Source organism: Chiloscyllium punctatum, chromosome 16 (assembly GCF_047496795.1).
Source record: "Chiloscyllium punctatum isolate Juve2018m chromosome 16, sChiPun1.3, whole genome shotgun sequence".
Lineage (NCBI taxonomy): Eukaryota > Metazoa > Chordata > Chondrichthyes > Orectolobiformes > Hemiscylliidae > Chiloscyllium > Chiloscyllium punctatum.
In genome coordinates this window covers 87,125,289-87,148,154 of record NC_092754.1, presented here as the reverse complement: position 1 = coordinate 87,148,154, position 22,866 = coordinate 87,125,289, and the positions used below count along the sequence as shown (strand labels likewise).

The 22,866-nt window shown below is 45.7% G+C and overlaps 1 long non-coding RNA gene across 2 annotated transcripts in view; it reads left to right on the top strand.

The window, feature by feature from the left end:
* LOC140486879 (uncharacterized) overlaps window positions 1-22,785 on the top strand; it is a 47,230-nt gene extending 24,445 nt beyond the window's left edge. For both annotated transcript variants that reach the window (XR_011962664.1, XR_011962663.1), the window contains exons 2-3: window positions 16,099-16,226; window positions 21,646-22,785. This is a non-coding gene — a long non-coding RNA (uncharacterized lncRNA). The remainder of the gene's footprint in view (window positions 1-16,098; window positions 16,227-21,645) is intronic.
* The last annotated feature ends 81 nt before the right edge of the window (window positions 22,786-22,866 follow it).

Below are 22,866 nucleotides of genomic sequence, written 5' to 3'. Positions count from 1 at the left end.
ATAAAAAAGCTGTCCCTTCAGTGCCGTTTAAACCTTTCCCCTTTAACCTTAAACCTATGCCCTCCAGTTTTGGACTCTCCAAACCCTGGGAAAATACCTTGAATGTTTGCCAAATCCATACCCCTCATGTTTATATAAACCTCTGTCAGGTCACCACTCAGTCTCCGATGCTCCAGGGAAAATAACCCCAGCTTATTCAGCAACAACCCTGGGAACATCTTGTAAATCTTTTCTGAACACTTTCAAATTTCACACCATCCTTCCTATAGCCGGGAGACTGGAATTACAGAGAACTCCAAATGTGGTCTAATGTATTACTCTTGTTCCCTGAGTTCCCCAGTCTTTGTCCACAGTAAGTTCTGTAGGGAAAAATGTGTTTAAGGTCTTACCCATATCCTACTGTTCCACACATCAGTGGTCTCATTGATCTTTAAGAGACAGCATTTTGTCTCGAGTTACTCTTTTACTCAATATATTTATACAATCACTTTTGGATTCTCCTTATCATTCTCTGCATGTACACTTTCTGCAATCCTGATTTCTACCCAAAGTGTATTGCTAAAGTCCCTGTGATCCTCAGGGATTCCCTTGATCCAGCTGGCTATACCTGACACGTGCCCCCTTTTCCTTGACCAGACCCTCAGTAGACAGCCAGTGTTTCTGAATGCAGTCAGCATTGGCCTGCACACAAACAGGTGGTGATTGCTCAATTTATCTCACTTTTAAAATATTCCTCACTTGCCAGACTTCCCTTTCCCTGCAAATAGACTCCCCAATCACCTTTTGAGAGTTCCTGGCTAATATTCCTGGCCCCATTGTATAACTTGAACCTGTGGACCAGCCCTGTCCTTTTCCATCGCTATTTCCAAGCTAATAGACTTGAGTCACTTTGGCAAAATGCTTTCCCACTCACACCTCAGTCCCTTTCCCTACCTTAATTCCCAAGTGGAGGTCAGGTTTTGCCCCTTTCTCTTTTCAGGCCATTTACATATTGATTGGGAGTTTTCTGGAACACAATTACCAAATTCCTCCCTTGCAAACACTGAACACTGGCGGTTCCAGTCTAGGTTTGGAAAGTTTAAAAACCCCAACCATAACAGCCCTATTATTATGATTGATATTTGAGATCTCCTGATATGTTTGTTCCTCAGTCTGCCACTGATTATTCGGGGTCAGTAGGACAATCGTGTCAGAGTGATGACCCATTCTTATTTCTCAGTTCCACTAACATAGCGTCGCTGGGTGATCCCACAGGAATATCCTCCCTAGGTACTGATGTAATGATTCACGTAATGAAAAACCACCACCACGCGTCCTCTTTTGCCTCCCCTTCGATGCTTCCTGTAGCATCTCCACCTTGAAACAATGAGCTGCCAGCCCTGTCCCTCCCTCAGCTTTGTTTCTGTAATAACTATAATATCCCAGTCCCATGTTCCAATCTATGCCCTGAGTTCATCTTCCTTAGCTGGCAGGCCCCTTTCATTGAAATAAATGCAGTTTAATCCTCAGTTCCCCCTCCCCCATTTCCTGCTATGTTCTTGCCTGCCCTTTTCTGCTGAAATTGCTGTCTTTAACTTGTGCACCAACCTCAATCTTCTTTCTGGCCTTATCACTGTTTAAGGTCCAACACCCTGCCAGATTAGATTATATCCTCTCAAGCAGCTCAAACAATTCGCCCCAACAGGATGTGGGTCCCCCTCCTGCTCCCAGTTCAGGTGCCTTCCCCACCCTGTCTACCTGTGCTGACACCTTCAGTCATCCAGGGACTTGCCCACCAAGGTCCCGGTGTTACTCAGTTCTCCAGGAGGACCTACCCTTCATGATGTATATCCTTCGGTTATGAGACTTCCCACAGTGCATTACCTCACAGTGATCAGAGGTAAACTCCATCTGCCATTACTCAGTGTGTGTACAACTCTGAGTATGACTAACTTCATCCAGTCTCCCCAACCGTCCCTACCTGTAATTGTCGAGAGAATGCACAACCCTCCCTATTGCGTTAACCTCCTCCAGTCCCTCTCATGGACACCATCATCTATAAAGCTTCTCCTGTTCCTGACTATATTTTCCTCCTGTTCCAATAAACCCTTGTGAACTTTGTGACCTCGTCCAATCTCTGCAGTGCTCTGTATAATCAGCCTCACTGTGACTGGAATCTGGCTTCAATTCCAGCCTTGGCCAACTGTCTGTATGGACTTTGCATGTTCTCCCCCCGACTGTGTGGGTTTCTTCCGGGTGCTCTGGTTTCCTGCCATAGTCCAACATTTGCATGATACGTGGATGGGCCGTCATAAATTGACTGTAGTATTCAGGCAAGTGTGGTTTAGGTGAGTTCACCATGAGGAATGCAGGGTTTATTGGACAGGGAGAGGGATGGGTCTGGTTAGGATGCTCTTTAGAGGGGTTGGTGTGGACTTGTTGGGCCGAATGGCCTATTTCCAGACTGTGGAGATTCTATTCAGTTTATTGTCCAGTCCTGTCAACCATCCCTGTCTCTTGATCCTTGCCTCATCCCCAATACTCGAGGAGAAAGTGAGGACTGCAGATGCTGGAGATCAGAGCTGAAAATCATTTCCTGAAGAAGGGCTGATGCCCGAAAGGTCGATTCTCCTGTTCCTTGGATGCTGCCTGACCTGCTGCGCTTTTCCAGCAACACATTTTCAGCTCATCCCCAATACTCTCCTTATATGTGTAATCTCCAACAGTTTCTAAAACATTCCTTGCTGATGTAAGCTTCTCCAGTCCTTAACCATGATTGCTATGACTGTCATCTCTTCCTGCTTTTAGAACCCTACCTATAACTGTTGACATTTGTTACAGCACTCCCAATCACTGTTCCATCCTGAAAACCCAAAAACCTTTATCTCTCTGTAAACCCATCTGGACTGTCTGTACTTCCTTTTGACAATCCCGTTCTGAGACTTTCTCTATATCAAAAAAGTCATTAAGTGTAGGTAACCCTTATTATTGTAACCTCCCTCCAGTCTTACAGCACTGAGGATCTGTAGAACCTCTTTTCAAACCGACAGCCATCTCTGTGTCTGTAATCTCCTCCAGTCCCCATAATACATTCTCTCTGAGCTCCTCTGTAGCCCGTTGAACACTCCCTAACACTGTCTGTATCAGTGTAACCTTCTCCAAAAACACAACCTTCCCTATCTGTGTTAATCCCTACACCAGTCCCTATCCCTCTAAGCTCCGTCTAACAACACAACCCTCCATGTTTGTGTATTCACCTTCAGTCCGTACTCACCCCCCTATCTGTGTAACCTTCTCCATGCATTTTTTGCTACAGTCTCTTCAACTGCCCTTTTAAGTTTAATATTTTCCAGTCCCGAAAACTCCCCTCTCTTTAACTTTCTCAGGCCACACATCCCTCACTATCTGTGACCTACTCCTGTTGGAGAACCCTCCCTCTGTGAACTGCTCCAACTCTTCAACTCTCCATAAGCTCCTGCAGCTCTTCCAGCCCTCCCTATCGACCAAACCTCTTCCAGTCCCTAAAACGCCATCAGTCTGTGGAGACCCTACCACCATCCCTATCTGTGTTATCCTCTCAGGTCTCTGCAACACTCCCGATCTGTAGATCCCACTCCAATGCCTGTGCTCCTCCCAGTCCTGTTCCTGCAAGACTCATTAACAATATAACATCCTCCCGTCACTATCACCCACCCTGTCAATGTAAGCTCCTCCTGTATCTCCAAACGTTTACTCATCCCCATAATCTTCTCCAGCTCTTACCCCCATCTGTGTAAACATCACTCTCCACTCGAACCCTCCCTACCGCAGGAACTTCCTTCTGTTTGTGCTATGCTCCCTTATCTGTGAAACTGTCTCCAACCAAACGTGCTACTCAATCTCAAAAAAAGAATCCAGATTCCACAGCCTCCATGTCTAAATAACCCCCAGAACCCATGCATTCCTATATCTATAAACATGTTCAGTCACGATGACCCTCCATATCTCTTTTTGATCTGCCAGGTGATACACATCTTTTTATCTCTGTAATCTGCTCAGCTCCCTAAAACAGTCCCTGTCTGTGTAATACAGCCCTGGCCTACAAACATCATTATCCCTGTAAACTTCTCTATCCCTCCCAACATTCCCAACTCCATGAACCCGTCAGCCCTACAGCGCTGCATGTTCCTTTAGCCTCCTATGGCTCTATGGTCCTCCTTCCCTGTTAAACCACCTCCAGTCCCCACGTCCCTCCCAGTCTGGGTCCTCTGCTCCAGATCAGACCATTGCTGTCTCTGTAAACACCTCCACTCCTGACAACTCTTCCCATTTGTGTAACTTCGTTCAGACCACATACTCTCCAGCTTCCTGAATCCTCTTCCTGCCATTGCAACCAAAACCACATGTTTATGTAACAACCTCCAGTGCTTAAACCTCCCCGACTCAGTAACCTCTTGAACTCTTAAGGAAACACATAAACTGTGAAACCTCTCATTTCTCTACAATCTTCCCTCCCTCCTGAAATGCCTTCATCACCACGAAAACTCACAATTACTGAAGCCTCCTTTTGGCATTGCAACCCTCCAAATGTCTGCAAAATCCTCCTGTCCTGATATCCCTCCCTGACTCTGTAATCCCCACCACCCTCCAGTGCCCTTCTGGGGAACATGGCAGAGGAGAGAAGATTTGTAGCGTCAGGACCATATTACACAGGTAGAATTCTGGGAATTACAGATTTAGTCTAATGTTTGTGGTGTGCAGATTATTGGTGAGGACTCTAAAGAAAGGATTTTTGACAACTTGGAAAGACATAGTTAAATTAGAGACAGCATGGGTTTGTGAGGGGCAGGTCATGCCTCACAAACCTTATTGAATTCTTTGAGGATATGACAGAATACGTTGATGGCTCATTCAGAAAAGAAGGATGATTGGGATGCAGGAAAATCTGTCTGTCTGGATACAGGATTGGATGGCCCAGAGAAGACAGAGGGTGGCAGCAGATTGGCAGTATTGAGCCTGGAGCTCAGTGACCAGTGGTGTTCTGGAACAATCAGCTCTGGCACTCTGCTCTCTGTGATTTTTGTAAATGACTTGGATGTGGATCTTGGAGAGGGGGTTAGTACGTTTGCCAATAACACGAAGGTTGGTGCGTCGTGGGGAATGTGGAGGGCTGTTGTAGGCTGCAATGGGACATTGGTAGGACGCAGAGCTGGGCTGAAAGTGGCAGATGGAGTTCAATCTGGAAAAGTGTGAAGTGATTCATTCTGGAGGGTCAATTCTGAATATAGAATCCAGCGAAATACTTGGCATTATGGAGGAACAGAGAGATCATGGGGTCCATGTTCATAGATCCCTCAAAGCTGCCACGCACGTTGATAGGGTTGTTAAAAAGGCATATGTTGTGTTGGCTTTCCTTGGCAAGGGGATTGATTTCAAGAGCCGTTGAGTTTTACTGCATCTTTATAGCGACCTGGTGAGACCACACTTGGAATATTGTGTTCAGTTCTCGTCCCATCTTTACATGAAGGATGTGCAAGTTTTAGAGAGCGTACACAGGAGATTTACCAGGATGCTGCCTGGAATGGAGGGCATTTCTTATGGAGAAAGTGTGAGGGAGCTAAGGTTTTTCTCATTGGAATGAAGAAGGGGGTGGGGTGACTTGGTAGAGGTGAACAAGGTGATGAGAGGCACAGAGAGAGTGTATAATCAGAGACTTGTTCTCCTATGGCATAAATGGCTATTACAAGGTGGCATAATTTTAAGGAGATTGGAAGATGGATAAGAGGATAGAGAATATTAGGTGGTTGGATGGACTGCCAATGGTGGTAGTAAAATTAGACACATTCGGGACATCTAATAGACTCTTTGACACACACATGAATAGTAGTAAAATGAAGGTATGTAGATTAGTTTGATCTTACAGTCGGATAAAAGGTTGGCATAGCCTCATTGCCAAAGGGTCTTGGGCTGAACTGTTGTGTGTTCTGTGTTCTGTCGAGTAAACTGGGTAATAAGCTCAGATCAGTGTAAAAAGGATATGGCATTCAGGAGGAGCTAATGAACTGGATACAAAAATTACTTGATGGGAGGAGACAGAGGGTGGTGGGAGACATGTTTTTCTGACTGCAGGCAAGTGACCAGCGGTGGAGTGGGTCCACTGTTGTTTGTGATTTGGATAAATGGTTTGGATGGGAATATTGGTTTCCTGGTAAGTAATTGTTTTGGGTGTCACTGAAATTGGTGGTAACGTGGACAGTGAAGAAGGTTATCTATGATACAACAGGATGGACAGTACTGCTGGGATAGTGGGCTGAAGAATAGCAGATGGAGTTTAATTAGATAAAGGTGAGGTGTTCCATTTTGGTGAAACAAACCAGGGTGGGACTTGTACAGTTAATGTTCGGGCCCTGGGTAGTGTTATCAGTCAGAGACCCAGGGATGCAGGTACACAGTTCTTTGAATGTGGTGTCCCAGGTAGACAGGCTGGTGAAGCAGGCGTTCGGGATGGTTACCTTCATTGGGGAGAGCATTAAGAGTAGGAGTTGGGATGTCATGTTGTATCTGTACGAGATATTTGTGGGGCCACCATAAAAATATTGTTGATCAGGAGGAAGAACTCCTCTCGTCACTTACTTGCTTTAAGGAAGGGCATTAAATATTCTAACCTGGTCTGGCCAACATTTGACTCCCGACCCACAGCAATATGGCTGACTCTGAGCTAACCTCTGGGTAATTAGCAGTTGGGTCAAAGAATGTTAGTCCAGGCAGTGACACCCACATCCCAGGAATGAATAAATAAAAATCCATATGTCCCTCCCTACCTCTGCAAACCCCTCCAGCTGCAGCAATCCGTCCTGGCTTTGTAACACGGTTCAGACGCTGACCACTCCCTGTAACACTCTCACCACCTCCAGCACCTTCACCTCTCCCTGTTCCTATCGTGTCAATGAACCCTGACCGTGGCTCCCCTTCGCACAGCCCTCCTCCTACGAGCAGACCCATTGTAATCCATTAACATTTACTCCTAAAACACACTCTGACTTCAGGATTTTAAGTACTTTTTGGTGATCTTCTCAGCCTCATAATCTAGTATGATTCCTTTTGATCTGAGTGAGGGACCAGTGGGGATTTCTTGCTGAGGTTTTTACTGTTTCAATGGAATGTTCTTTTGTTGAGTATTTTGCATTGTCCCTTCAAATGTTTTCCACTGTTCATTTACAAGCACATATTTCAGTCTGTTTAGCCTGTTTACCTTGGTCAGTTATCCTCTCAAACTCATGTCATTGGCTATTTTTGTTTCTAGTTGTAGCTTGTCCTTTCTGTGAGTCACTTTAAAACTTTATATTTCTTTAAAATGCACTTTATCACAATTTCCCGAAGGATCTCTGCAGGTGACATTACTCATTCACTAAGTTTCATTACACGGTCGCTCTGCGATAGTTATGTCCCTTAACAGTTGCACAATGTGTTTTTCAAAGAAACACTGAAAAAAAATGAACCGAAGTCCTATTCCAATATCAATTTTGACCGTGTGATTGTCCCAGATTATAGAAATATTGAAGTTTTCCAAAATTATCACAATATCTTTGTTAAAAAATTCCAATGAGTCCCTTGGTAATGCAATGATGAGCAATGGAATACTGTTCAGTGGCTAAAACTGTTCTGCTGCTTGTGTCCTTGGCAAGTAGTAATTTACATTCAGACTGACACTACTTCATGATCTGCAGCCAAATGCTTTCTCTGTAATGTCTTTGGTATCCATTATTTTTAGTGTTAATCATTTTTCCTGAGTTTCCGCAAGATTGTGAACCATTGAATATTTTTGTTCACCCTGTATCCATGTTTCCCTGATGTCTAAATCTCTTTTTTCTCCGTGTCACAAATCCATCTACGTTATTACAGTGACGTTGCCCATTAAAAAAACATAACTTACTCTTTCCCACAATCTTCTGTCACAAATCTTTTCGCTGATATACATTTTTAGTTAAACTCTGCCCCTTCCTGTTCCTTTCTGCTTGTCTTCAGCCACATTCCCATACTGTTCCATTGCTTCGCCTTTTCTCTTTGGATTTGGAAAGCTCCTTTCACCGGAACCCTGTCCCTGCATCCTCTCTGTCAGTTTAAAGCCCTGTCCATAAACCTACCGACATGATCAGCCAGGACCCTGGTCCCAGCACAGTTCTAGTGGGACCATCCGAATGGATTATTTATTAAATCAGGTATGGGATGTGGGTGTCTCTGGCTGACCAGCCTTTCTTGCCCAATCCTAGCTGCCCTTGAACTGAGTAACTTGCTTGGTTTTTGAAGAGGGTAATTGGGAGGCAAATACTTTGCTGTGGCTATGTCGTGCAGACCACGTGATGATGGGCAGATGTCCTTCTCTGAATGACATAGCAGCCTGGGATACCAGCAGCGGTGTTTGTGCAGTGTGTCCAGGAAGCTTTTCCAACTCAGTATGTAGATTGTCCGACCAGAGGGGAGGCCATATTGGATTTGGCACTTGGTAACGAACCGAGACAAGTAATGGGCTTGTTAGTGTGTGAACATTTTGGTGATGGTGACCACAATTCTGTGACTTTCACCTTGGTTATGGAGAGAGATAGGTGTGTGCAACAGGGTAGGTTTTACAATTGGGGGAAGGGTAAAAACGATGCTATAAGACAGTATCTGAGGAGCATAAGATGTGAACATAAGCTGTCAGTGAAGGATGTCGTGGAAATGTGGAACTTTTTCAAGGAACGGATATGACGTGTATGCACCTGTCTGGCAGTGAAGAGATGGTAGTGTGAGGGAACCTTGGTTGACGAGGGAGGTTGAATGTCTTGTAAAGAGGAAGAAGGAGGCTTACATAAGGTTGAGGAAACTAGCTTCAGAAAGAGCGTTGGAGGGATACAGGATAGCCAGAAGGGAGCTGAAGAAAAGGATTAGGAGAGCTAAGAGAGGGCATGAAAAATCTTTGGCGGGTAGGATCAAGGATAACCCCAAGGCATTTTATGCGTATGTGAGAAAGATGAGAATGACGAGAACGAGGGTAGGTCCGATCAAGGACAGTAGTGGGACACGGTGTATTGAGTCGGAAGAGAAAGGAGTGGTCTTGAATGAGTACTTTTCTTCAGTATTTACAAACGAGAGGGACCATATTGTTAAAGAGGAGAGTGTGAAACGGACTGGTAAGCTAGAAGAGATACTTGTTAGGAAGGCAGATGTGTTGGGCATTTTGAAAAACTTGAGGATAGACAAGTCCCCCGGGCCTGACGGGATGTATCCTAGGATTATGTGGGAAGCAAGAGAGGAAATTGCAGCACCGTTGGCAATGAACCTTTCATCTTCACTGTCAACAGGGGTGGTACCAGAGGACTCGAGAGTGGCGAATGTTGTGCACCTGTTCAAAAAAGGGTATGGGGATAACCCCGGGAATTACAGGCCAGTTAGTCTTACTTCAGTGGTCGGCAAAGTAATGGAAAGGGTACTGAGGGATAGGATTTATGAGTATCTGGGAATGCACTTCTTGATTAGGGTGAGGCAGCACGGATTTGTGAGGGGTAGGTCTTGCCTTGCAAGTCTTATTAAATTCTTTGAGGAGGTAACCAAGCATGTGGATGAGGGTAGAGCAGTGGATGTGGTGTACATGGATTTGATAATGGTAGGCTCATGTGGAAAGTCAGGAGACATGAGATAGAGGGAAATTTGGCCATTTGCGAAGATAAATGGCTAACCGGTCGAAGTCAGAGAGTGGTGGTAGATGGTAAATATTCAGCTTGGAGCCCAGTTACAAGTAGAGTTCCGCAGGGATCAGTTCTGGGTCCTCTGTTGTTTGTAATTTTTATTAATGACTTGGAAGAGGGTGTCGAATGGTGGGTCAGTAAATTTGCAGATGATACGAAGATTGGTGGAGTTGTGGATAGCGAGGAGGGCTGTTGTCGGCTGCAAAGGGACTTAGATATGATGCAGAGCTGGGCTGAGGCATGGCAGATGGAGTTCAACCCTGTCAAGTGTGAGGTGGTCCATTTTGGAAGGACAAATAAGAATGCGGATTACAGGGTTAACGGTATGGTTCTTAGTTAGGTGGAGGAGCAGAGGGATCTTGGGGTCTATGTTCATCAATCTTTGAAAGTTGCAACTCAGGTGGATAGACCTTATAAGAAGGCCTATAGTGTATGAGTGTTCATGAGCAGAGGGATTGAATTCAAGAGTCGTGAAGTGATGTTGCAGCTGTACAGGACCTTGCTTAGCCCACATTTGGAGTACTGTGTGCAGTTCTGGTCGCCTCACTTTAGGAAAGATGTGGAACCCTTGGAGACGGTGCAGAGAAGATTTACCAGGATGTTGCCTGGAATGGAGAATAGGTCGTACGAGGATAGGTTGAGAGTGCTAGGCCTTTTCTCACTGGAACGGTGAAGGATGAGGGGTGACTTGATAGAGGTTTATAAGATGATTAGAAGAATAGATAGAGTCAGAAACTTTTTCCCCGGGTACAACAAAGTGTTACAAGGGGACATAAATTTAAGATGAAGTGTGGGAGGTACAGTAGGGATGTCCGGGGTCGGTTCTTTACACAGAGAATGGTGGGGGCATGGAATGCGCTGCCTGTGGGAGTGGCAGAGTCAGAATCATTGGTTACTTTTAAGTGGCATTTGGATAGGTACATGGATGGGTGCTTAAGCTAGGAAAAATGTTTGGCACAACATTGTGGGCCGAAGGGCCTGTTCTGTGTTGTATTGATCTATGTTCTATCTATGTTCTATACATTTCATTGGGAACTGGAGATTTCTCCACCTTTCTGCCTGTGAAAACATTTAATACCTCCTCCTTATTGATCTTAACATGTTCAGGAACCTCAGCATCCCAACTGAAATCCCCAGCTACAATGCCTTTCTCCTGTGTGAATACAGATGGGAAGTATTCATTGAAGACCTCACCTGCTTTCTCTGGCTCCATGCACAGATTGTCCCTTTGGATTCTCACAGGCCTTCCTCTTTCACTGGGAATCCTCTTACTCTCACGATGCTGATAAAATGTCTGTGGCTTTTCCGCAATCGTATCTGCCAAATATATTTCATAACCATTGTTTGTCCCTCATTTTCCACAATCCCCTTGCACTCTCTATACTTGTGAAGGGCTTCACCTGATTTTATTGCACTGTATTTTCTTTATCAAACTCACGATATCACTTGATCAGTATTCCCTGGACTTGCTGCCTTTAATATTCACTCTTCAAGGAGCACACTACCCCAGCGTTCTCACTGCATCACTTTAAAATACTCCACTTTTCTAACATGGACCCAACTGCAGGGAGTTCCTCCCAGTCTATGTTTGCCAGATCCTCTGTAATGATCGTGATACTGATAGGAGGCACAGTTGTGAGGGGGACAGACAGGAGACTGTGTGCCTCCAGAGGAGAGCTCAGGATGGTGTGCTGCCTCCCAGGTACCAGGGTCAAGGATGTCTCTGAGTCATTATTGAACATTATGAAGGGGGAGAGTGAACATCCAGAGGTCATTGTGCACATTGGTCCACATCACAGAGGTAGTCAAATGGTTGGGGCCCTGTGAAATGAGTACAGGGAGTCAGATGAGAAGTTAAAAAAGCAGGATATTGACCTTAATGATCTTCAGATTACTCCCAGTGCCAAGTGCCAGTGAGGATAGAAATAGAAAGGTAGGCCGGATGGATGTGTGGCTGAGGAGCTGGTATAGTGGGCAGGGTTTTCAGTTCTTGGGTCATTGAGATCTCTTCTGGGGTAGAGGGGCCCTGTACAAAGGGGATGGTTTGCACTTGAAGCAAAGGGGCACAAGTATCCCAGGGAGGAGATTTGCTAGTGTTACCCTGGAGGATTTAAACTAGTTTGGCAGGGAGTTGAGACTCTGAGTGAGAGAGGGACCATCGAAAAGTCAGGGGAAATACATCAGCCATCAAGAGCAAGTTACCTATTCAGGATATCCAGGGGTACAGTCGAGGGAGGAGAAAGATATCTAGTTTAAAGGGCATTTATTTCAACACACGAGGCCTGACTGGTAAGGCAGATGGGCTCAGAGCATGGATTAGCTCTGGGGACTGGGATATTATAGCCATAATAGAAACATGGCTGAGAGAAGGGCAGGACTGGCAGCTCAGTGTTCCAGGATAAAGAAACTACAGGTGTGACAGAAGGACAAGTAAGTGAGGAGGGGAGTTGTCCTTTTGATTCGGAAGGACATAACAACTGTTCATCAAGACAATTCTGATAAGCAGTCATCAAATGAGGCCATAAATTTAAAAGTTAGAAACAAAGAGGGGATGATCAGTCTGCTGGGATCATGTTCTCGACCCTCAAATAACCAGCAGGTACGAGAGGAGCAAATATGTAGTGAGTTTGCAGGTACCTATAAAAATAATAGAGTAGTATTGGATGGAGATTTTAACTTCCCCTGGATTGACTGGGTCACCCAGAGTGTAAAAGGCCCGTACTGGGTGGAATTTGTAAAATGTGTCCAAGAAGGTTTCCTCAATCAAGACGTAGAGGGCTCTATGCTACTCAGGCGGGTGCAACACTGGACCTCTCCTCAGAAAACCAGGCAAGTGACTGAAGTATCTGTCGGAGAGCACATTGCGTCCAGTCACCACAACTGTCTTTGTTTTAACATAGTTGTGGAAAAAGATCAGGCAGGTTGACAGATTTAGGTCTTAAACTGGAACTGGGCCAATATTGGGGCCATTCAGCAGGATCGAGCAGGGGTTGATTGGGTGAAGGTAAAACTCACACGACACTAGGGTATAGTCTAGATGGTTTACAGAGGAACCTCAATTATCTGAACGAGATGGGCGGGCACTATTTCGTTTGGTTAATTGATTATTCGGTTAATCGATTCAATACCTTTCCTCTGGGGCTCGGTGTTTTCAGTTCAGTCTGCTCCCTGTTCAGGTGACTAGGCAGCAGCAAGCCATGAGTGAGCCCCCACACCCTGTCAGACCCCAAAAACACACCCCGCTCACCTCCAAACCCATCCAACACCGCCCCCACCCGACTCTCAACGTCACCGACCCAACAGCAAATCCTGCCCCCAAAACCATCTGATCCCACCCTCCACCAGCCACCTGCTCCCACCTGCCAGACACGTCCGACATCACCCTCCAGCCCGTCCCCAAATCCGTTCAACACCGCCCCCCCCGCCCACCACATCCATCGTCCAATCCATGTCCACGCCCATGCCCCCGTAAGTGTTACCTCGGTAAGTGGATAGTGAAGAAGGTGTTTGGTATGCTTTCCTTTATTGGTTAGAGCATTGATTGTAGGAGTTTGGAGGTCATGTTGCAGCTGTGCAGCACACTGGTTAGGGCACTTTTGGGATATTGCATGCAGTTCTGGTCTTTTTCTTATTAGAAGGATGTTGTGAAACTTGAAAGTGTTTAGAAAAGTTTTACAAGGATGTTGTCAGGGTTGGAGGATTTGAGATATCGGGAGAGGCAGAAACGACTGAGACTGTTTTCTCTGGAGCGTCAGAGGCTAAGGGGTCACATTTCTGAGGTTTATAAAATCATGAGGGGCATGGATAGGACAAACAGACAAGGTCTTTTCCCTGGGGTAGTGGAGACCAGAAATGGAGGGCGTAGGTTTAAGGTGAGAGATGAAAGATTTAAAAAGGACCTAAGGGGCAACCTTTTCACGCAGAGTGTGGTTTTGTAGGGAATGTACTGCCAGAGGAAGTGGTGGAGTCTGGTACAATTCCAGCATTCAAAAAGCATCTGGATTGGTATATGAATAAAAAGGGTTTATTGGAATATGGGCCAAGTGCTGGCAGATGGGACGAGATTAGGAAAGGATATCTGGTCGGCGTGGACGAGTTGGACCGAAGTGTCCGTTTATGTGCTGTACGTCTCTCGGTCTGTCTGGCTCTAAATGTTTTCCACTGTTCATTTACAGCCTGACATTTCAGTCTGTTTCCCCTGTTTACCTTGGTCAGTTCTCTCTCAATATCATATAATGGACTTTGTTACTGATGCTCGGGTGTGATTTATGGTCACTTTAAAATGTCATAATCTCTTTGAATTCCAGTATAATTTCTTGGAGGATCTCGGTGTGATATTACTCACTCACTCAGCTTCATCACCCAATGGTCGATCTGAGATAGTTACATCCCTAGCTATTTGCACAATGTGTTATTCAAAGAAACACTGACAAAAACATTCAAGGAGGATCTCGGATAATATCACTCTTGCCAATGTGTCTGTCCCTGACTATACAAAGACTTAAGTCTTAAAAAATTATCACACCACCTTTGATACAATTTCTAATGAATTCCTGTTTAATGCAGGGATGAGCAATGAAATACTGCAAGGCAGCATCTCCGAGACACCACACTCTGCGTGAAAAGGTTGCCCCTTAGGTCCCTCTGAGACTCCGAGGCAGCATCAATCAACCAAACGACCCCGTGGCCCAACATTTCAACTCCCCCTCCCACTCTGCCGAGGACATGGAGATCCTGGGCCTCCTTCACCGCCGCTCCCTCACCACCAGACGCCTGGAGGTAAAACGCCTCATCTTCCACCTCAGAACACTTCAACCCCAGGGCATCAATGTGGACTTCAACAGCTTCCTCATTTTCCGTTCCCCCACCTCATCCTAGTTTCAAACTTCTAGCTCAGCACTGTCCCCTTGACTTGTCCGGACTTGTCCGTCCTGCCTAGCTCCTTTTCCACCTATCCACTCCACCCTCTCCTCCCTGACCTATCACCTTCATCTCCTCCCCAACTCCCCATTGTGCTCTATGCTACTCTCTCCCCACCCCCACCCTCCTCTAGCTTTTCTCTCCACGCGTCGGGCTCACTGCCTTTATTCCTGATGAAGGGCTTTTGCCCGAAACGTCGATTTCTCTGCTCGTTGGATGCTGCCTGAATTGCTGTGCTCTTCCAGCACCACTAATCCAGAATTTGGTTTCCAGCATCTGCAGTCACTGTTTTTACCAGCATAAAAACTGTTCTCCTGCTTGTGTTTTTGACACATAGCACCCAGAATGTGTATTCAGGCTGATTCAGCTGCATAATCTGAGGCCAAATGCTTTCTCTGTAATGCCTTTGTTATCCATTAGTGTCAGGATTCCCATCTCGCTTTTGCATTCTGCCTGAGATCCTGTAAGGTTGTTTACTGTTGAATACTTATGTTCTACCTTTTGTTCACCCTGTAATCACGTCTGTCTGGTGACTAAGTCTCAATTATCTCTGTGTCACAAGGCTATTACGTTATTGTAGATACTTTGTCCATTCCAAATCAAAACAACATTATAATTACCTCTTCCCCACGATGTCCTGTCACAAACCACTTCATTGATGTACAGTTTTAGTTAAACTCTGCCCCTTCCTGTTCCTTTCTGCTTGTCTTCAGCCACATTCCCATGCTGTTCTGAGGCTTCACATTTTCTTTTTGTATTTGGAAAGCTCCTTTCACCTGAACCCTGTCCCTGCATCCTCTCTGTCAGTTTAAAGCCCTGTCCATAAACTCACCGAAATGATTGGCCAGGAAACTGCTCCCAGCAGTGTTGATTTTAAATCACTCATGGGATATTGCTGTCTCTGGCTGGCCAACATTGCATGCCCACCCTGAGCAGCCTGAGAGCTGAGTGGCTTGCCAGATTATGACAGTGGGCATTTGAATGTCAGTCCCATTGCCCTGGGTCTGGATTCATGTGTAGGCCAGACTGGCAGCCGAAAACAGAATTGCTTACTGAAAGGGTATTATTAAGCGGTTAGATGTGTATCCCTGACTCTGGCATTAAATTCTGGATGAACTGTCTAGTGAGAGTAACACGAGGTCATTGCCTGGTCAACTGATAGCTCCCTTATCCCTGAGTACTGATCCCAGTGCACCTTCTTCCTGACCATGGTTTGATCCTGATACCCCCCTGCTCTCTGGTGATATCATACAGTCTCTCTCCATGTGGTATCTGTCACTGTGAGGGTTTAATTGATGCCGGTGACTACACCTTTTGCAGCTACTCCAGATCCTAAGCCAACAGAATTCTCCACTCCAGGGAGATGAGGCATCTCAGACCAGGGATGGAGACTGGGATTTTCCAGATCTCTGTGGGACGTGGTGCCATTCTCCATGTGTAACCCTCACAGCATCAGTCTAATTTCCCATTCTGTCTGTTTCTCTATCTCCTGTAGATACTCAGGATGCTCTTGACTCAACAGAATTCCCAATTCCTGTCTCGTCCATCACCACACTGAAGACAGTTGGTCAGCCCGAGAGATGGAGAGTGAGATCTGGAGCCTTCAGTAAATCCTTCAGTGAGGTAAGATCACTCACAGTGAACAGAGCAGAGTGTATTTAAGGGATTGAACTTTAGTCCAGAAGACATGACACAGATACAGTGTTGAAGGGTAAACACAGAGCATGATGGTCTCAGGCTCAAACCCCACCGTCTTGTTAATTTACATCTCTGCTGTACTGAGCCTTCCTATGTCAATACAGTAAGTTGACAGTTATCAATTCAGGCCTGTGCTGTCTTAGTGAGGATCAGTACAACAGAGGGGAAAGCAGGCCTCCCTCAAGGAGATGGTATTGAAACCTGGGATCTTTCTGTACTATATTCTCCCTCTCATACTCTCTCTTGTCATGTGATAGAGTCATACAGCAAGGAAACATGCCTTTCGGTCTAACTTGTTTGTGCCAATGTAATTGTAATGCTTGTAATTCCCAGAAATTTTCCTATTTCTGTCACCTCCACCCCTCCCAAATTCCCGCTGTATATTTGAAACCTCCTCCATTGCTGACGACTCTCCCTGTATGTAAATTGCTCCAATGTCAATAACATGCCCAATCTCAATGATCTCATCCTGCACTCAGTACAATAATTCCCATTTCTGTAGTTTTGCACAATACTTACAGTAACGCCGTCTCTGTAAAATCCTCCAGCCTGGAGCAAAATACCCATCTGTGTACTTTCCTCAAGCGCCAAGAAAACATGATATCACTGTAACCTTCTGCAGGTCCGATCACACTCCTGCCTCCTGGCCTATAGTACCACACGACCACAGTAACCTTCTCCCAACCCTACCGACCTCCTTACCGATATGAACACCTCCAGACCCTGTTCAAGCCACAGCAGCACTCCACATCACTGTTTGCTCGTCCACTCTCTACAGTCCTCCCAGCACCTCAAACACTCTCTCTTTGTGTAATTCTGCAATTTGGGCAGCATGGTGGCTCAGTGGTGAGCGATGGTGCCTCACACTGCCAGGGACCCAGGTTTGATTCCAGCGTTAGGTGACTGTCTGTCTGTGTGGAGTTTGCACCTTTTCCCTGTGTCTGCGTGGGTTTCCTCCAGATGTTCCAGTTTCCTCCCACAGTCCAAAGATGTGCAGGTCAGGTGAATTGGCCATGCTAAATTGTTCATAGTGTTAGGTGCATTGTCGGAGAGAAGTGGGTCTGGGTGGATTACTCTTTGGAGAGTTGGTGTGGGCTTGTTGGGCCGAAGTACCTGTTCTCATGCTGCAGGGAATCTAATCCAAACTCTCCCTCTGCATTCCATATTACTGTCCCTAAATGTATCCATCTATCCATAATCAGCCCTAACCCCTTCAAACCTCCGGGTCTCTGTGACTCCCACACTCCAACATCCCTCCTTTACTGTGCAACCTTTTCCATTCCTGAAACACTCTGAAAATGTGAACATCCTACAAACCTCCCTATCTGCGTAATCCTCCCAGGACACTGTAAAACCCCCGATCTGTGGAACCAGCTCCAATGCTTGTGACTCTCCTGATCAGTTTCTACAAGACTTACTATCTATGTAACATCCTCCCATCACTATCACCCGCCCTGTCAATGTAAGCTCCTCCGGTCTCCCCATCAATCTAATCATCTCCATAACCTTCTCCAGCTCGTACACCCCTATCTGTGTAAACGTTACACTCCCCTACAACCATCCCTAAAGCAGAAAGCTCCTCCAGTGTCTGCAATACTCCCTATCTGTGTTTGTGTCTCCAGGATCTATTGCTGTTCCTGTCTCTGTAAACTCTGACAGATTGTACAGCTTACCAGTCCGTATACTTTCCAGAACTTCAGCATCTGACATCAACAAAAGTCTTCATTAACTACAGCCTTCCATATCTCTGTTCTTTCCTCAATCCTATACAACTCTTTTAATCTCTGTAAGTAGCACAATTCCATAAAATACCCCTTGCCTGCGTAAACTGACCCAATCCGACAGTGAGAAGCCTCACTGTCCTTTTGATCACCTCAAGTCCCTTCAGATCTCCCTGTATCTTCCCTGACTCCATTGAATACAGCCCATCTCATGTTATAACTCCGCTAACTCATATGTTACTCCCCATCTCTGTGATATTCTTCAGTTACTGTAATTCTCATTCTTTATCTCCAGAGTTTCCAATCCCCCTGATCAATGTAAGGTTATTGATCCCTTGCAGCATGTTTAACACCTGTAGCAGCCATCAACTCCTCAATGCACCCTGTCGCTGTAACCTCCTCAAATACTACAGCTCACTCTCTTTGTAATATCTTCCAGTATCTGCAACCCTCTCGATTTTTGTAACCCCCTCCAGAACAGCATTCCACATCTCTGTGTAACTGATGGGAATGCTGCAGACCTGCTTTCACAGTCCTCAGTAACTGTCTGAACTCCTGCAGTTCTACAACCCTCAGTATCTCTGGCTCCTCCAATCCCTACACTTCTCCCTGGCTGTTTGAACTGATCCAGCCCCTTCAACCCTCCCCTCCACTCTTGTCCATGTCAGTGTAATTCCCAGCACCAACAATCCTCCCAGTCTCTATAAACTCCTGCAGCTCCAAATACCACCCCAATCCGTGTAATCTCCAGTCCCTCCAGTCCTTCCTTTTCTCTATAAACTCCTGTAGCTCCAAATACCACCCCATCTGTCTATTCTCCAGTGCCTATAACCCTCCCTTTCTCTAAAACTTTTTTGTAGCTCCAACTACTACTGTGTAATCTCTAGTCCCTATATTCCTCCCGATCTCTGTAAATCCTTCAGAACTGATAATCCTGTAACTCCACTTGACATCTTTCAGCCCGACAACCACCTGATCTCTAACCACCAACAGTGATCTCAAACCACTGAACTCCGTAACATCCTCCAGTCTCTACAGCCCAGCTTTTCTCTCTTAGCTTGTCTGGTAACTGTATTCCCCTTCATCTCCGGTTACAGACCCTTGCACAGTGAAACAATGTCTCAGTATCGAATCTGTAAGAACACAAGAATCTTTGGTTTATCAATAAATTTGCGTCATTCTTCTAACTTTTAACGACTGCAAGTTCAACCTTCTCCACCTCTTCTCATCAATATCCCTCCATTTTGAAGACCAGCCTGGTGAACCTTTCTGCAGTTGATCTGAAACCAAGAGCTGACAGTAATAATCACGAAAGTGCTGGGATGTATGTTAAACGATATGCCAGAAATACTAACTGCACACTTAGAAACCTATGTAATAACGCAATCCATAAGACCATCATGTATAGGGGTAGAATTAGACCATTCAATCCATGAGGTCTATTCCACTATTCAATTGCGTATGAATTGTTTCTCAACCCTATTCTCTCACTCCCTGTAACCCTTGATCTCTTTATTCATCCAGAACCTGCTTATCTCTGAGTAAGATACACTGAATCACTTAGCATCCACAGCCCTATGAGGCAGTGAGTTCCACAGATCCATCACCCTCTGGCTGAATAAATTCCTGCACATCTCTATTCTAAAGGGTCGTCCCTTCACTCTGAAGCTGTGCCCTTGGCCTCTGGTCTCTCCTGCTCGTGGAAACATCTTGCCCACGTCCACTCCATCCAGGCCCCTCAATATTCTGTAAGTTTGAATGAGATTCTGCCGTCGCCTCTGAAACTTCATCAAGTGCAGTCCCAGAGACTTCACCTGCTCCTCATATGACACAAATTTCATCCCTGAGATCTTTCTTGGAAACCCATTTCTCGTACCCCTTCACATCCTTTGTTCAGACTCTTAATGAATAACGTGTTGAATGTAGTCCCAACACTGACCCCGTGGAGCTCCCCCATCACCAGTTCCCATCGTGAAAAAGACCCCTTTATTCACACTCTCTGCCTTGTGCCAATCAGACAAATCCTCTATCCATGTTCAGCATGTTGTTCTGAAACGGAAATGTCATTTCACACACACTGCTGGATTTAATTTTCTGTCTGGGTGTAAACAGCAGAGTTTCCCCATGACCTTCCCATCTGTAATTCCCTGGAGAAGGTGGTGGGGAGCTGCCTTCCTGACCCATTGCAGTCCTTTGGGTGTAGGGACAGACACAGTGCTGGGAGGATGGAGCGTGGCTTGGAGGGCACCTTGGAAATGCTGGTGTTCCCGTGCACCCGGAGCTCCTGTCCTTCCAGGGAATAGTGGTTCCAGGTTTGTGAAGTGCTGTTGAAAGATACTTCCTGATGGATCTCAGTGCTACTTGTAGATATTTTATTCATTCATTCATGAAGATGAGATTTGTTGGCTGAGCCAGCATTTGTTGTTGATTTGGAGTTGTCCCTGAGAAGGTGGTGGGGAGCTGCCTTCCTGAGTCACTGCATCAGCAGTTGGAACTGTTATTATCTGTGTCCCCTCCAGCAGGCGCTACAACACTCCACACGTCTGTAACTGCACACAGACAATGCAGCTCTCCCTTTTATATCTGACATCCATCCCGACTTATAACTCTTGTAGTTCCTCACAATATCTCACCTCATCCATTCCCATCTGTGCCTGACATCTCTAAAATTTCTTTATTCTTGTTTAAACTTCTGATCACCTCAACTCTATCCCCTTTTAAATTTGTAAACCCTTAAGCTTCTGTAACTCTCCACATAACTGTATTCAATGACAGCACAGGTTCCCTTCATAAATCTCTATAATTTCAATGGTTGTGTGTGCTAAATTGGCACTTTTCATCCTCCTTATCCATCTAAGAACTTCCAGCTCCTATAATCCCATATTTGGAATGCTCCCATTCTCTGCACCTCCTCATGTCCTTTTTAGATTACTTACAGTGTGGAAACAGGCCTTTAGGCCCAACAAGTCCACACCGCGCCACCGAAGCGCAACCCACACCATATCCCTACATTTACCCCTTACCTAACACTACGGGCAATTTAGCACAGCCAATTCACCTGACCTGCACATCTTTGGACTGTGGGAGGAAACCGGAGCACCCGGAGGAAACCCACGCAGAGACGGGGAGAATGTGCAAACTCCACACAGTCAGTCACTGGAGGTGGAAATTGAACCCGGGTCTTTGGTGCTGTGAGGCAGCAGTGCTAACCACTGTGCCACCGTGCCACCGTCCTGAGGGTCCTTGAACATCACAATTGCTCCAAAAGATTATATTCCGCCCAGTTGCTGCAAGTCTTCTAACTCTGTAACATTCAACAGTCTCCAGTACCTTACACCACTTGCTGGCTGTCATTTTGCATTTGTTGAAGTCTACACATTTCTGTCAGCAGCTCAAAAAAAGCCTTTTCGGCTCTACAAAGCACCGTCATGAACAAGCCACCATCTCTCTATTTCCTTTGCCTTCTTCAATGTCTGAAACTCTCACTGTATCTTTCAGCAAACTTCTTTAGTTGCTACAGGTCTGCCTAGCTCCCCAGATAACATGTTCCATCCCATACAGCTCGCTCAGTACTGTAACACCCTCTGCTCTGTCTAATCCTCCTCTTTTCCACTGTCTTCCAGGCACAACAGCAATCCTATAAGAGAGCAGTTCGGAATGGGGTGTTATAAACCTCAGCTGAGGCTTGAGGCCTACCATTACCTGGGAGTCACAAATGGATGGAACCTGAGAGAGAGCAGCTCAAACCGGGAGAATATACATCCGTAATGAGGATCGAGGCCAACTGGGACTTGGAGTTGGAGAAACAGCAGAGCAGGAGCCTCGAAATCAGCACCGAATCACAGAGGGAGTGACCATGTGATAGAACAACTTGGAGCAGGAGCATGAGGCTAACTCACACCTGGGAGTTAGAGAGGCAGCAAAGTGGGAGGATATAAATCAACACTGAGGATCAAGGCCTAATCGTGCCTGGGAGTCACAGAGACGCTGACCCTGTGAGGGAGAAGAGTGGAGTGGGAGATGGAAGATTACACATACCTGGGAGTCACAGAGATGGTGACCCTGTGAGGGAGCAGGGTGGAGTGGGAGCTGGAGGATTACACATACCTGGGAGTCACAGAGATAACTTTCTGCTGCTGGGACCTGCCTGCACTGAGTTTGAAAGAAGTGCAAGAGCCATCACAGAAAAATCTGCAAGTTCATTGGCTGATAAATACACCGGTATTAGCAACTGTCAGTTAATTGCTGTAAGTTAGCATTTTTTTAAACTTCTGAAATAAGGGTTGAGCACAGAAATAAGAAGGAGAAGTGAAATTGTGAGCCAATAATAAATTCAAAGTTTGGGAGAAGATTTGTAGCTCGGGTGCTCGTTGTTGTGTTTCTGGTTTAGGTAGATGAGAGTGTGACTGGAACGATGGTGCAGCAGGAAGGGCTTCAGCTTCCTGGGACATTGGGACTGGTTCTGTGGAAGGCAGCAACTGGACAAGCTGGATGGGCTAACGTGACAGAGCTGGGACTGAATTCATTGTGGTCTGTGTGGGAGGGATTGAAAATAACTTGATGTGTGCTTAGGATCCAAAAAGGAATAGTAGAGGAGACTACCAGGATTCTCAAAATAATGGGAGCCTCAGTTGGTACTAATTTACAACAACAAGTTTATCAGTGGAAGATGGAGTAAGAAAGGAAGCCTTAATCTGAGGTACTCTGCATGGACATGAATATTCGGAATGTAGGGAGTTCCAGATGTAGATTAGTGTGTGGAAATCTGATGTACTGATCACCAAGAGCTGGCTCAAGGAATGGCAGGATTGTGTGTTAAATATTGCTGAATATAAAGGATTCCA